This window comes from Rhodnius prolixus, unplaced genomic scaffold (assembly GCF_049639745.1).
Source record: "Rhodnius prolixus isolate KJV_2025 unplaced genomic scaffold, Rpr scaffold_14, whole genome shotgun sequence".
Taxonomy (NCBI): Eukaryota; Metazoa; Arthropoda; class Insecta; order Hemiptera; family Reduviidae; genus Rhodnius; species Rhodnius prolixus.
In genome coordinates this window covers 630,396-643,604 of record NW_027411594.1, presented here as the reverse complement: position 1 = coordinate 643,604, position 13,209 = coordinate 630,396, and the positions used below count along the sequence as shown (strand labels likewise).

Genomic DNA, 13,209 nt, shown 5'->3' with positions numbered 1-13,209 from the left:
GAATAAAGCTTCTTTTAATGAAAATTAATGTAAAAAGTGAACTTTATCAAAATTGAAAAAATAAAATAATTCATACATAAAAAAGCAAAAACTTTTTCCACCAGAAAATGATATGATTATATTTGTAAGATTATTAAGCTGAACACTGATTATAACCTCTACTTAGTTCACTGTTCACTCATCTCGTTTAAAGGTTTTGCATCTATAGTAATTTTTGTATGTAGTAATGAAGTATAATTTATAATATTAATACTTGCATATTGTTTAATTCGTGTTAGTGACTTTGAGATTTATGTATGTTTTCATTATGTATCAATGTTCTTTCTCAGGGAAAGATTTAAAAAAATGAGAAAAACAGAAGTTAAAAGAAATAGATCTTCAAGAATTTACCCTGTGCAACACTTGTGTATTTATTATTATTTTTAAATTTTTTATAATTTTATGAAAAACTGTAAAGCCTCTCTGTGAAAAGATGTGTATGTTAAGATTGTGAAAGGTTGATCTAATCACTGTTAGCTCTGTTAGATGTACAAGAGCTTTGATTTTTATTGTACAAATGTTATTCAGCAGAATGTAATAAACTAAGGCCTATTATATTTGAAATTAACATTTACAACAAAAAGTAAGTGTAATTTATTTTATGAATTTGAATGTGGTCATTTTCCTATAAAATGTTCTTGAGTTGGCAAGTGAAAGCAATGTTTTAAAATTTAAGAGAATTCTTAAACGATTAATGAGTTATTTCTTTATTGAAATAAATAATAATACTTAATTTAGACAAACTTTTCACAGATCCTAATAATTAAAACTTCTTTACAAGTTTAAAAATCTGGAGAGATTACAATCGTAAGTTTTTTGGCTGCATTTATTACATATATTCATTCTTAAAACTAGAACTTTTAATAAACTTAAGTTAGCGTTTAAATTAATTATAAATATAGGCATTAGAATATTACATGGCTGGTTTACAAATATTAATTGTATATTGAGTGAATCATAAAATATAAATTGGTGATTTTCGGTTCCTCGATTTTCTTAAAGCTTTGACATTTTATTAAATACTTTATTTCTGGACGTTTTAGTTCTATTTATTTTTTATTTTAACGGAAACTATAAAACCCAGTTTTGCAAAGTGCATTGTGAAAACCGAAGTAAATCTTGACCTTCGTTTTGTATTAGCGTGAACCACCATTTAGGAATTTTTTTTTAGATTTATATCATATGATAAAATAGGTACTCAAATTTGTTTTTACAGTAATTATTTAACATAAAGGGAAATTGGTTGAAGGAGCTTACAGTGAATAGGTTTACGATATGTTTCTGGAATAACTGATAATCTTTAAATAAAAACTTTCTTGAAAATTATATATTACAGTTTCATCGGTATATATCCTATAAATTCGTACTATGTTTGATTTTGATGAACCCTCGAAGTCAACAGATAGGCCAGTCTCTGCACCTTAGCAGAGCCTTGTTGGCCTACTGTTGTTTAGTCTTCCTCCACCACACTAGCTCACCGTAGATGATGAAAAGAATGACTGTTCGTGCATAATAGAGCCAGTGGGTAATTTTGGGGCGTAAACCCAAGGTCTTCCCACAGGTTCTAGAAGTACCAAAAGAGCCTGTTTTGCCTTCAGTGTAGCTTTATCTAAATGTGCTTTCCAAGTGAGTCTGGCGTCTAGTTCAACGCCCAGATACTTAACCTCACCCGACACATGCAGAGTTTTGTCAAAAATTCGAAGATTTTTGTAGCTCTCTACGTCCCTTCAACTAATATAGGGACCAGAGGAGTCTTAGAAGGGATTTCAGTAAGAACTACGCTTCTAACCCAATTCTCTATTATCTGGAGTGCTTCCTGCATGAGCTCAGCAACGACTATCTCGTGCCTAACCCACACCACCAGAGAAATATCATCTGTGTAGCCCGGAGCCTAGAACCTACGAAAGTCTAGAATCTCAAGTTAGTCGTCAGCGATCATGCACTACAGGAGAGGAGACAGAACCCCCTGAGGGCATCCCCTGGCAGCCGTTATTTCCACTGTGAGGTGGGGGATCAAGGGTCACCTGTGGCATATCCCCACCACCACAGGAAGGCTACATTACAATGGGGTTTCGCCTGGTGCCCTAAGGTGATCGTTACCGCACTTATATTTTACTACCCTGTGCGCATTCAGCCTCGACACCAGTCCCCATCTCAGCTTGGGCAGGGATCCGGGCGGTCAGGAAAGGGGCAGACAGGATAAAAGGAGAGATAGAAGCAAGGATTAGCAGTGGGGGTATACCATCACTATGCCCCACAATGTACTGTGTAAATGTATTGGGGTGTTACAGTGTAATGTTACTCATGTTCATGTTGTTACGCTGGGATGCCCGCAGGGCCGCCAAGTACCCTGAAGAAGGGGCTAATCCACGTCCTCCTACGGGGCTCATTTATATAGTTTATTACTTGACTAAAATTTCAATTTTAAAGGAAATCTATTGAGCAGTTCACGAGAATCGCCAAAATGAAGTCGTAGCTTTCTATTTTCGTCTTAAAAACTTTTAATTTCTTTTCAAAACTCAATTCCAAAAATTAATTAGATTAAAACTAGTCTAATTAAAGTAAAAAAAGGAAAAAATTGATTATTAGTTGGAACTACTTTATTATCAAAAGTAACGCAAGGTAACCTTCCACATATACACCATAAAGTAGTCCCTAATAAATAAATTAATAAAAAAATATTTTAAGTTCAGAAAACTTTTTTTATGTCATTATTTCATGAAATTCAATCTAAGTTTATTAAAAAAAAATTAATAATATTTTTAAAACAGCACATACGTTTGTAGAACCTCCTGTCGGCCATTTTGCCAGTTTTACTCGTGTTTTCGTTCGGGCAACATCGCTCTTCCAAGGTAAGTTCATTTTCTTAGTTAAAACTGAATGTATTCCATCTAGTTTTTTATTGTTATTAATATAATAATAAATAAGAAAGAAGATTATATACAAATTTCATATTTTAAACAGTTTTATTTAAATTGTTTATTTTTAATTGTAACTTGATTATTGTTAAATTAATTTTATGTGCCAACGCGACTTGTTCAAACAGGCATGAATTTTAAATTCTTGGAATTAGTGGTTTTTTTTTGTTGATTATCAATATTACTACTATTTAATTCACTATTATTATTTTAATTTACTATTACCAATTTAATTTACTATCACTATTTAATTGTTTTTATTAATATCTTAAGATAATTTAGATTTTATAATAAAAATTAGATGGAAATTAAGGTATTTTGTTTAATACCTTTTTTTGCTCTCTTATTTATTACAATGCATGATAAAAAATCCAATTTAAATACAGTTAACCTAAATTTAACTTAAATTGACAAATTGTCCCAAATTTAACTTAATTTTAACCCAATATCGGACATGTTCCAATCTGATATGAATGATTTCTTAGTCACGTTTCTTTTCATTTTTTCAAAAACTTTCAATTGAATGATTGCTATTTTATTAATTGATTGATATTTTATTAAAATTTGTCTTTTTAATAAAAACATTGATACAAATAAATAATTTTTAAAAGAATTGCATTTTCAATTATTTTATTCTTAAAATTTATTTTAATTGAATAAAGTTTGGAAGTAGATTGTTTGAATATAACTGAGTAAATTTTAGATTCGAGTGATAATTTTTTTCTTCTCTTTAAATTTTGAGTAGATAAGTGATCTTAAGCATATTAGGTATTTACTAAATTTGAAGTAGGTATTAATGTGAATTTTGAATGAGTCGGTAGCGATAAATTAGACTATTTTTTTGTTTAGCTAATAAGAGAATAATTTAACTGATGAAAAGTTATGTTGTTTATTCAACTTCAGTTTATAATATGGACAAAATATAAATTTATTTTAAGTCATCTGGTAGACATTTAAGATTTGAATTTAACTCAGTGAAAGTAATTTTGGTCATATTCATCTTTTTGTTGAAAGAAAATCATTTGAAGCACCTTTAAACTTATTTATGAGTTCGTATAAGAGTTTTATGAAATTCAGCGGAAGAATGAGTAACTAATACTCTTTGGACAGTTTACGGTTTATCGTCCAAAATAAGTTATATATGTATATGTAATAAATAATGTATTTATTTTATATGTTGTATATTTTGTACAGTTGCAATAAATAAATAAATAAAAAATTATATGTAACATATGCAACAACATTTCACATAATTACATTATAGGATAAAATCACTTTACACTTAGAATTAAAGTTAAATTCTTTGATATCATTTGATTTGTTGGTTTGAACCAGATATATTTTTGTTGTATTAACAGGAGGAAGTCAACAAATGTGATGACGTATTTGATGAGGAATTATCCTGACGAAGCAAGAAATTTTACCCAAAATTTGTGAAGCAAAATAGGACCAACAAAATGACAATTTAGATCTAATTGTTAAAGAGTTGAAACGGTTATAACGGTTGTATAACTTTCAACTTATAACGTATTTATGCTTATGCTGGAATTAGTTAAAGTTAATACCACTTAAATAAAAATAAAATATTTAAAAAAACTAGAAAAAAAAAAAATTATTAATGTAATTTTATTTAATAATGACGCCATTTAAATTAAGCATTAACTACTTTAGCAAATTAAGTGCTCAAATCGAAATAAGTAGACTTTAGATGTTAGTTATTTAATTTTTAGTTCGGAATTAGAAACGGGCTACAATCTATGATATTAATGAAACATGCCATCACAAAGCTGCGATGAAATAATACATTTATAAAGATTTACTCTTTATTTTGTTATGGAGAAGGCTTGGATTAATTATTTACAGAATTCAATTTCAACAGTTTGGGTTTAACAGAAGATAAACTGACCTGAATTCTATGGGTGGATTTAGGCTTTTTGTAATTTTTAATTAGGCCTACAACTTAGTTATGACTAATACAGGAAATACATCTGAGGTGTCATAACTAAGTTTCCGGACATACATATGTTATTCTAATTAAATTTATCTAAGATATTTGAGCGAATTATCAAAATATTAAACGACCAATTAAACAAAAAAAAAAGTATCTGGAGTCTTCTGAAGACAGTTTTATGGATGTTAGAATTCATTTTGGAGCTCCCTACTGTTCCTTCCGAAACCACTACTCAACTAGTTGGTAATTATCAAAACAAACTTAATGCTACTACGATTTCCTGTTCTCTAAATATTGAAACAAAGAAGGAATTACAAACGACCAGCTAGAGTTTCATTGGCTTCTACATTCTGGACCCTAGGCTTTCCATTCATCGATCACACCTTTATCAAGCCTCCCTTTGCTGTGGCTTTCCTGGTTCAATGCAGGATTCCAACTCCTCCTCTACATAGCTATTCCTCAAAAGAACACCAGTCTTTCTTTTTTTACATCCAATCGCAACTTTTCTTCACCACCTCAATCCTCTCATAACTACATCAACTATTTTTACTGGCAAGCAATTCTACGCAGGATCACTAGGGTTAATTTTATTTCTGAAAGGATCTTGCTAAAGAAAAAAAACCGGCATTTCATCTTCAAAGGACAGTTCTACTACTTGCCTCTACTCAGAAACAGCTTCCGCAGTTTCAGTTCAGAGCTAATTTTGGCATCAATATCCTCGCACAACCAACTTCCTTCTCTATCATTGCAACAAAAATCATTGAACCTATTTTCTGCTTGTCAGGAGGCTTTCATTGCTGGCCAGGAAAAATTCAAGTTTGATGTTTTTGCATAAATCTCCATTAGTGATATAATTTCGAGTTCTCTTCAATAATTTGGGATTGTTTAACATGTTCTATCTTTCCAAACCTCAAATTTAAAACATTGCTTTTAATGTGTTATGTAATCAGTTTCATAATCGTACAGTTTACTATAGGATCTGTAATGCAAAGTTTAAAAAAAAAGAATCAAAATTAACTTTAAATTAACACACAAATGCTCTGAACATTAGTCTGCTTGTACTTCAGATCAACTGATCTTTCCCCATTAATCCCTAATCTTAGTGCAGTTTGTTGTAAGTGGTAAGTTGTTAAAATTTAAATGATTATTATTGCCATACTCCCGCTTATGGAAGGGGACAGTTTTTACCTTACAAGGATAGCTATGTAGATACTAGAATTTGAACATTATCAATGTTCCTTTTGAGCGACACATAAAACGGCTTTCGCAAAAAACAATATGGTCATGTAGGAATCAAAATGGTTAAGCTTATATAAATCTAGACCTCCAAACCTTATACTCATTGTCTTATTATGTACACAATATGTGAAAAACAAAAACGTTGAACTTGTCAGTTGAGATCGTTGTTAATATCTGGAACAGATAGCTTGTTATGCATGGCTTTTCTTTATGAATGTGCTTAAATTTTTAATTTCTGAGTAGGCCTTGCAATACATTAAGTGTAGGATGTGATCTTTTTCAGTATTAAACCAAATTTAGACTTTCAGACTAAAAGTTTAATCTTTTGTTTTAAATGTAAAATGGTACAGCATTTTTTCTATTTGTCATCTTAAATTGGAGGAACTCAGGAAACACATGCATCGCATGGGCCTGGCAGATGATAGCCTATGTAGGTTCTGTCAGGAAGAGGAGGAAACGGCACTGCACGTGTTGTGTCAGTGTGAGGGGCTCGTGTGGCTAAGGATGTTACTTCTCGGGGAGGAAAAGCCAAGGCCTGTGAGCTTTACCCAAGAGTCGCTCTCCAGCATTAAGAGTCTGATTAAAAGGACAGGTCTGGAGGGTGAGCTTTAAAGTGAGGGGAGCCACAATAGATCCAAAGGGGTCGCGGTGGCGTAGGCCTTGAGGCCACCCTAGTCTAATCTAAATTGGAGGAAGAAGTCTTAACTTTCATTCTCAATTTTCAATCTAATAAAGGTTCATTGAATTATGGGAACTAATAGAACGGTACTTTAGCCGTTTCTTATCCCGCAATTTTGAGCAGGAATTAAGGGATGTAAAAGATTTGTTCAATTTCAAAACCAGTACTATGATATCGAGCCAGCTAAAGGTCCAACTAATTTTTGAAATAGCTCAATTGAGCAAGTTTGATTTCCATCTCTCATCATCCGACTTTAGAGCTTTGTATCCATCGCTTTCTACATGTAACAAATAGCTTGCGAGTAAATTAAGATCTATTTCTATAATATCGAAGTTAATTATTACTAGTAATTTAATCCAATGACTTCCGATAGATGTAAGAAAACAATTTGAAGACGTTAAAAAATTTAGTTCCTTGAAGAATTAAAATACAATATTCCAGAAATGTCAGATAAAAAAATAATAATGATAACAGCGTGACTATAACTCCTTGTAGCCCTCCGGTTGTAACGAATAACTAGGTCGTTTTTGTAGATCACTGGCGGCAGAAAAGTGCTCAGATAATTTCAGAAATGTTATCTAATTTACACTCTCCAACAAATAAACATTGTCAGGCTGAGGATTCCAAATCTCTTCCATTAATTTGAAATTATGATTCCATTTTTCTTTTCGGTGTTTAATTGAATTGAATAAGCATAACTGTGGCGACCACATAATATATATATTATTTTTAATATATATTAAGTGTTGCTAACGTATTGCCTAAAAAGGTTGCAAATACATTTTACTTAAACTACACCACCAGAACAATCTACCTCATTTCATAGTCTACGCTTCGAAATTCCAATAGCATTTTTTAAAGCTGCTAACAAAACAACAGTCCTGTAATGAGGTAACTGCAGAAGTTGGACTGCAGCCAGCCTGAGTTACCTCGTTTACAGGGTCTTCAAGTTTGTTAGAAGTAAGAAAAAAAAGAAGAAGATGGATATTGGATTATTAGCTAAAAGACAGAAGTAGATGTTGTTTGTTGTTAGGAATTTAGAAAAAACAATGTATTTGGAATCGTATTTCTTGATTTAATGGAAGAAGTATTTTGAATCCGAAGTTCAGAACAAAATGTTCCAGTTTGGTGTTGAGGGTAGAATACAACTCAAAATATCAGTGCCATTTTTGTTTTGTTTCTTTGCTGTCAGCGTTGTCCAAAATTATCTGATAATCGGATAACTGGTAACTACGAGAAGTTATAGACACTATTCTTTTCTTTTAATAGACCTTTTTTGGAATATTGATGGTTGTATTCATTTCCCAAAGAGCTATAAATAATTTAATTATAAGCAGTTACTGTAGCTCAATCATGGGCTGATGCCCAAACAAATCTAGTTTCTAAGCAAATATTGTTCTTGACTTCAAGTCTTCTTATATATATCCGGGAATTTAACAGAATCAATCGTAATTTCATCAAAATAGATCTTTAATTATTCGCGTGCTTTGTTACCCTGGTAGCGGGTGGGATACTAAATAAGTTTTACAAGCTTTATTGTTGTGAATTGTGGTGAGAGATGATGTATCTTACTCCAATGCTATGTAAAAATTTAAAATTTGGATCTCTGCAGACTTTATTTAAAACATCAAATCCAACTGGTTTTCTAAATTGGGAACTCTTTTATTCAACTTAGGTTTTCTTCTTAGGTGGGTTAAGAATGAAGCGTTATCTGTGATGATAAGTTTTCAAAAACGAGGTGTTTTTTTAACTTATCATGATCTGATTTACCGCTTTATAATTTCTCATAAGACTGTAATGAACCTGGTCTGAGGTTGAATCTAAAAGAGAATGAAAATAAGAGGTCTCTCTCTAAAGCTGGGTCTTCAGGGAAAACGGCGGTTCCCTTATCGTTCGAATAGTTATTGTCGTTTTCGATATCGCCGTGACGCTGCAAATAATTTTGACTACGATTACCGTCTGTCTTCTATTAATCAACGCAAGCACGTCTATCTTATATTGTCTAAAAAAAAAAGTAAAGGCTGCCTGCAACAAAACCGTTCTACGCCGTTCTTCGAACTTCCGTTCCGTATTCCGCTGAAGTTCGTGTCTTTATAGACCCTGCGTAAGACGGCATATAGGGAAATATGCTGTTAAATTTTAATTTAAGATAATTGGTAGGTGCTTTAGTCTGATAGTGATTATCGATTTTGGTTTTAATATGTACAAAAAGATTACTTCGAAACTTTTTGTGTTAGATTAGCCCTTTTTATTCAGTCTGTAGAAATTTCTGCACATTTAAACTGAAAGCCTCCAGGCGCACACTCGCAAGACTTGCTGCTCCAGAAATTAGCAATGCGTAATTCTTGTTTTTTCCTGAAGTGTACATAATTTAATAAGATGTGTTTAGGTTTGGAATTTGTTTATATAATCTTTTTACTCTTATGGTTTCTGTATTGCGTGCATTTATTGTGAAAGTTCATGTTTGTTCTACGAAAAGAAAACTTTATTAATGCCCACATTCATGGCAGCAGATCTACATCCCTGTTAGCTAAATATTGCTCTCTATCTGCGTGTTATGTAGGGATAATCGTTTCACATTTCAATGATTGTCACTTCCTGTAAGTGTTCTATTGAAGTGTAGAATGATTAGGGATTAGTGGGTATTAGAGAGATATTTGGGAGTTCATACACAAAACTCAGTGCAATTGTCGAAGCGATATTTAGTTTAGAATTTTTTTCAATGCATATTGAATTCCAGTTCAGTGTGTTAGTGTGTAATATTGAAGCAGACATTTAGTCACACATTACATTGCATTCACTTAAATTTGAAGTTTGTACAATAGAACATGTTAATCAACACCGGATTATTGAATAAAAAAAGCTAATGGGGAGACTTCATTAGTGGATAGCTAAATTCAGATGAAATCTAAGTCAGAATAAAGATAAACTGGAATATATGGATAGCCATAGCGTAAGGGCGGGTGAACTGGTTTGTAGCTATTGTTGTGGTATTGATGACCTGGATTAGAGGGATTGATGATGGATAGATGACCAGTATTTGGGGGATAGATGAACTGGATTGAAAATGGAGTGATAAACTGAATTAGTAGAGGAATAGATGACTGGATTTTAGGGATTGATGATGGATAGATGACCAGTATTTGGGGGATAGATGAACTGGATTGAAAATGGAGTGATCAACTGGATTAGAGGAATAGATGATGGATAGATGACTGGATTATAGGGATTGATGATGGATAGATGAACTGGATTGATGATGGAGTGATAAATTGGATTAGAGGGATTGATGATGGATAGATGACCAGTATTTGGAGGAGAGATGAACTAGATCAGAGGGATTAAAACTCTCCGGTAGGACAGTTTTATTAGGAGTGATCGTCATAAATAATGGAGGGATGGAGAAATAGATGTACTGGATTAAAGGGATTGATGACTTGGATTAGAGGGTTTGATGAGGAATTGATGACCTGGATTACAGGGACTGATGAAGTGGATTAGATGACTAGTTAATTTATAATTTCGTAAATGATTATAATTTAATAGTTCGCTCTAACATCTAGTTTAATGTTATATGAGTTACATATGTAGTGTATCATATAGTATGCATTACGATCAGGCTAATTCTATTCCTTTATGAATTGAAGTCAGTTTATGTGATGTTAAGCTCAACTCTAGATGAAGCTGAAGTCTAAATAGCTCATCCATACTTTCTACTCTGGAATACTGAGCAACTTCTTTTTATTGTTCTAGTCTACTTCATTTTGTGATGGCCTTGGTGATTTATTATCAAATTGCTTTTAATAGCTCTTCTTATTTCAAACTAAGACTGAATTGGTGAAAATTAAACCTACTTATGTTCGACCTGATCCCTAAATTGCTACTAAAGTTAGTGAATAATTTGAATGGCCTTAAGAATCCGAATTTACATTAATAATTTCTAATTTTCCTATTTTAGTAAAAAAAAAAGTTTTATTTTTATTATGTTGTTATTAATTTAACTAGTTATGAATTATTGTTTGGATTTTTTTTTAATTCCATAATTCAAAGCGCGATATTCAGTTGTAAAACGCGAGTGCATCTAGCAGCTCAAACTGAGCTGGAATTGGAGAATAGTGTTAGATGGTTACACACTTGGAATAGCAGGGTCATTAATTGAAATTAGGTTGATAGAGAAGTTAGAAGGTAAATGTTTTACATGGATTTGACCGTTGACTGACCAGAAGTTCTGACCTGGAAGTTTACCAGGACTGCCAACGATTGCTGCTAAGATCACTTTAGAGGGTTCCAGGCTCTTTCACTCACTGTACTGTTTTAAACCAATTGTTATTAATCATGTTGATGAAAAACAATTATCCTAAGGTTTTTTGGTGGACAACTTGTTAGCTAGATTTTAAAACAATGTCAAAATTCATATTTTTATTTTTAGTTTCATTTCATGTTTAGTTTGTAATAATATAATAGTAATAAAAGCAGAGAGTAAAAAGATAGTCGAAACTAAACAGAATCTTTGTGTGGTGGAAAAGTTATTAATCTCATAGCATGTTAGATATTTGTTTTAGGATTGTTTGTATAGACCTTGAAGTTGGGTAAAAACACCTGGTCTGTATTTCATATTATTACCTAACTTTTCATTGAATATGCCTACCAGAAAATATTCCATATTATTTCTTTTATGTTTTTTAATGTTTGAGCATGTTTTACTCAGAGTGACTAAGGCAGAGAATAGTCGATAAGTACTACCCAAAAACGGCTCTTCGCTTTAAAAGCAAAGATGTTTTGCGCCTTTAAAGGAGGTAAAACGTATAATAGAACTAACTTGTTTAAGTGTAATTCGAAAATTTTATGCACAATTACGTGTACTCAATCATAGATAACTCTTATTAATCTAAAAAACTATTCTAATTGTTTGTAGATCCCTTGTGCCATTTTATGCCTAGCAAACAGATTGTGACGAATCAGTCTGGAACCGCTTCCGAGACATGGCAGACATGGTAATTGGAAGTAGATTCTGTTCCTGACCATCCGTAAGTTTGTGTTAAACTCCTGTTTAATATGGATTCTTTTGAATTATATCATCAGATAGATTTTCTATGTCTTGATTCATAATAAGTTCTGTTTTCCACCGTACTTGGCTTTCAAAACTTTGTTTCTAATATTGTCAAAAGGTCCAGTACGTCCGTAAAATTATACTTGAGTGCCGTGAATTGCTTTCGGTCAACGTATGAAGGTGTGAGACTTCTTCGTCTAGAAGCTTAAGTCCAAGCCCTTTTCTTCTTCTCTGATAGAGATCTGTTCAGGGCTATCCCTTGTCAGGCAGTAAGGGTATCAGTGCATGCGTTTTGGTGTGTTCTTACAACAACTACAGGAGCTGTCACTTTTACATGGCCAAACGAGTTTTTTGTTTTTCATAATTGTGCTTATACTTACTTTTTCCAATTTTCTATGAACTTTTTTCAACACAAGAGACTTCTGCTGTATGATTGAGGTTTGTGAAGAAAACTCAGAAGTTTGCCAGCTTTTACTCGTATAAAAGGCGGTTCGTCGGTTTTCTGACACCATTTCTATACTGATCTTGTTGTCACCAACCAGTATCGTATGAATTCAGTTGCAAATCATTTATTGCAAACAAAATTTCTTTATTCAGTGTCACAAGTAAACTATCGGACAACAAATTTGATTAAAGTTTAGGGCTAATATATACCAACACTTAAGGATAGTGGTTAACGGCTTCAAAAAAAAAAAACTTACAAAATTGTCCTCTTCATGCATCGGGGCATATACTCTAATCTAAGGCTTGTTGAAGGGGTAAGTTTTTATTAGTATTTTTTTTTTTTTTCTTAAAATGTCTCCTGCTTTGTAATTTTGGAGTTAAATTTCTACTAGGAGTTGTTTGGAGGATGTTTGTTTTGGATTTTTGGTTCAGTATTGAAGGGTTGCTTATAATTTCATTTTATTATTTTGTTTACAAAAGTTTCCTTTACTAAGTAGCTTTTAAATTTTAATTAAGCCAGTAAATATAAAACTTATTGAGTAGCAAAAATCACTGCCTTTCTTAATTGCCAAGATAGTTTTCAATATATATTTTAAACGAGTTAAAAAAAATTTAAATAAAACATATAATTTGCATCTTTATTGTAATCCTTTATTAGAATGTTTGTAAAAATTTAAGTAAATAAGGACCACACAAAAAAGAATGAAAATCGAGCAAATATGTGATTCCCTTTTCGTGATTTTCTTCTTAGAAGCTCAAGAAAAAAAAAATAAGTAAATAAATTAATGAAAATGAAAGAAATCGCAGCGGAAATTTTTTTATTCTGCTATTTTCTGATCTACGTATCTTATAAGCTTTTCCCCGTGAAAAAGAAGTCTTTGAAATTTTG

At 32.0% G+C, this 13,209-nt stretch overlaps 1 long non-coding RNA gene across 3 annotated transcripts; it reads left to right on the top strand.

Moving 5' to 3' along the window:
* LOC141451619 (uncharacterized) lies at positions 1 to 12,869 on the top strand. 3 transcript variants are annotated; one of them, XR_012456946.1, is made up of 3 exons: positions 141 to 846; positions 2,811 to 2,891; positions 4,316 to 12,869. It is a non-coding gene; the product is annotated as an uncharacterized lncRNA (long non-coding RNA). The 3 variants fall into 3 exon arrangements; XR_012456945.1 differs by having other exon boundaries at positions 142 to 846; positions 2,826 to 2,891; XR_012456944.1 differs by having other exon boundaries at positions 1 to 2,891.
* The last annotated feature ends 340 nt before the right edge of the window (positions 12,870 to 13,209 follow it).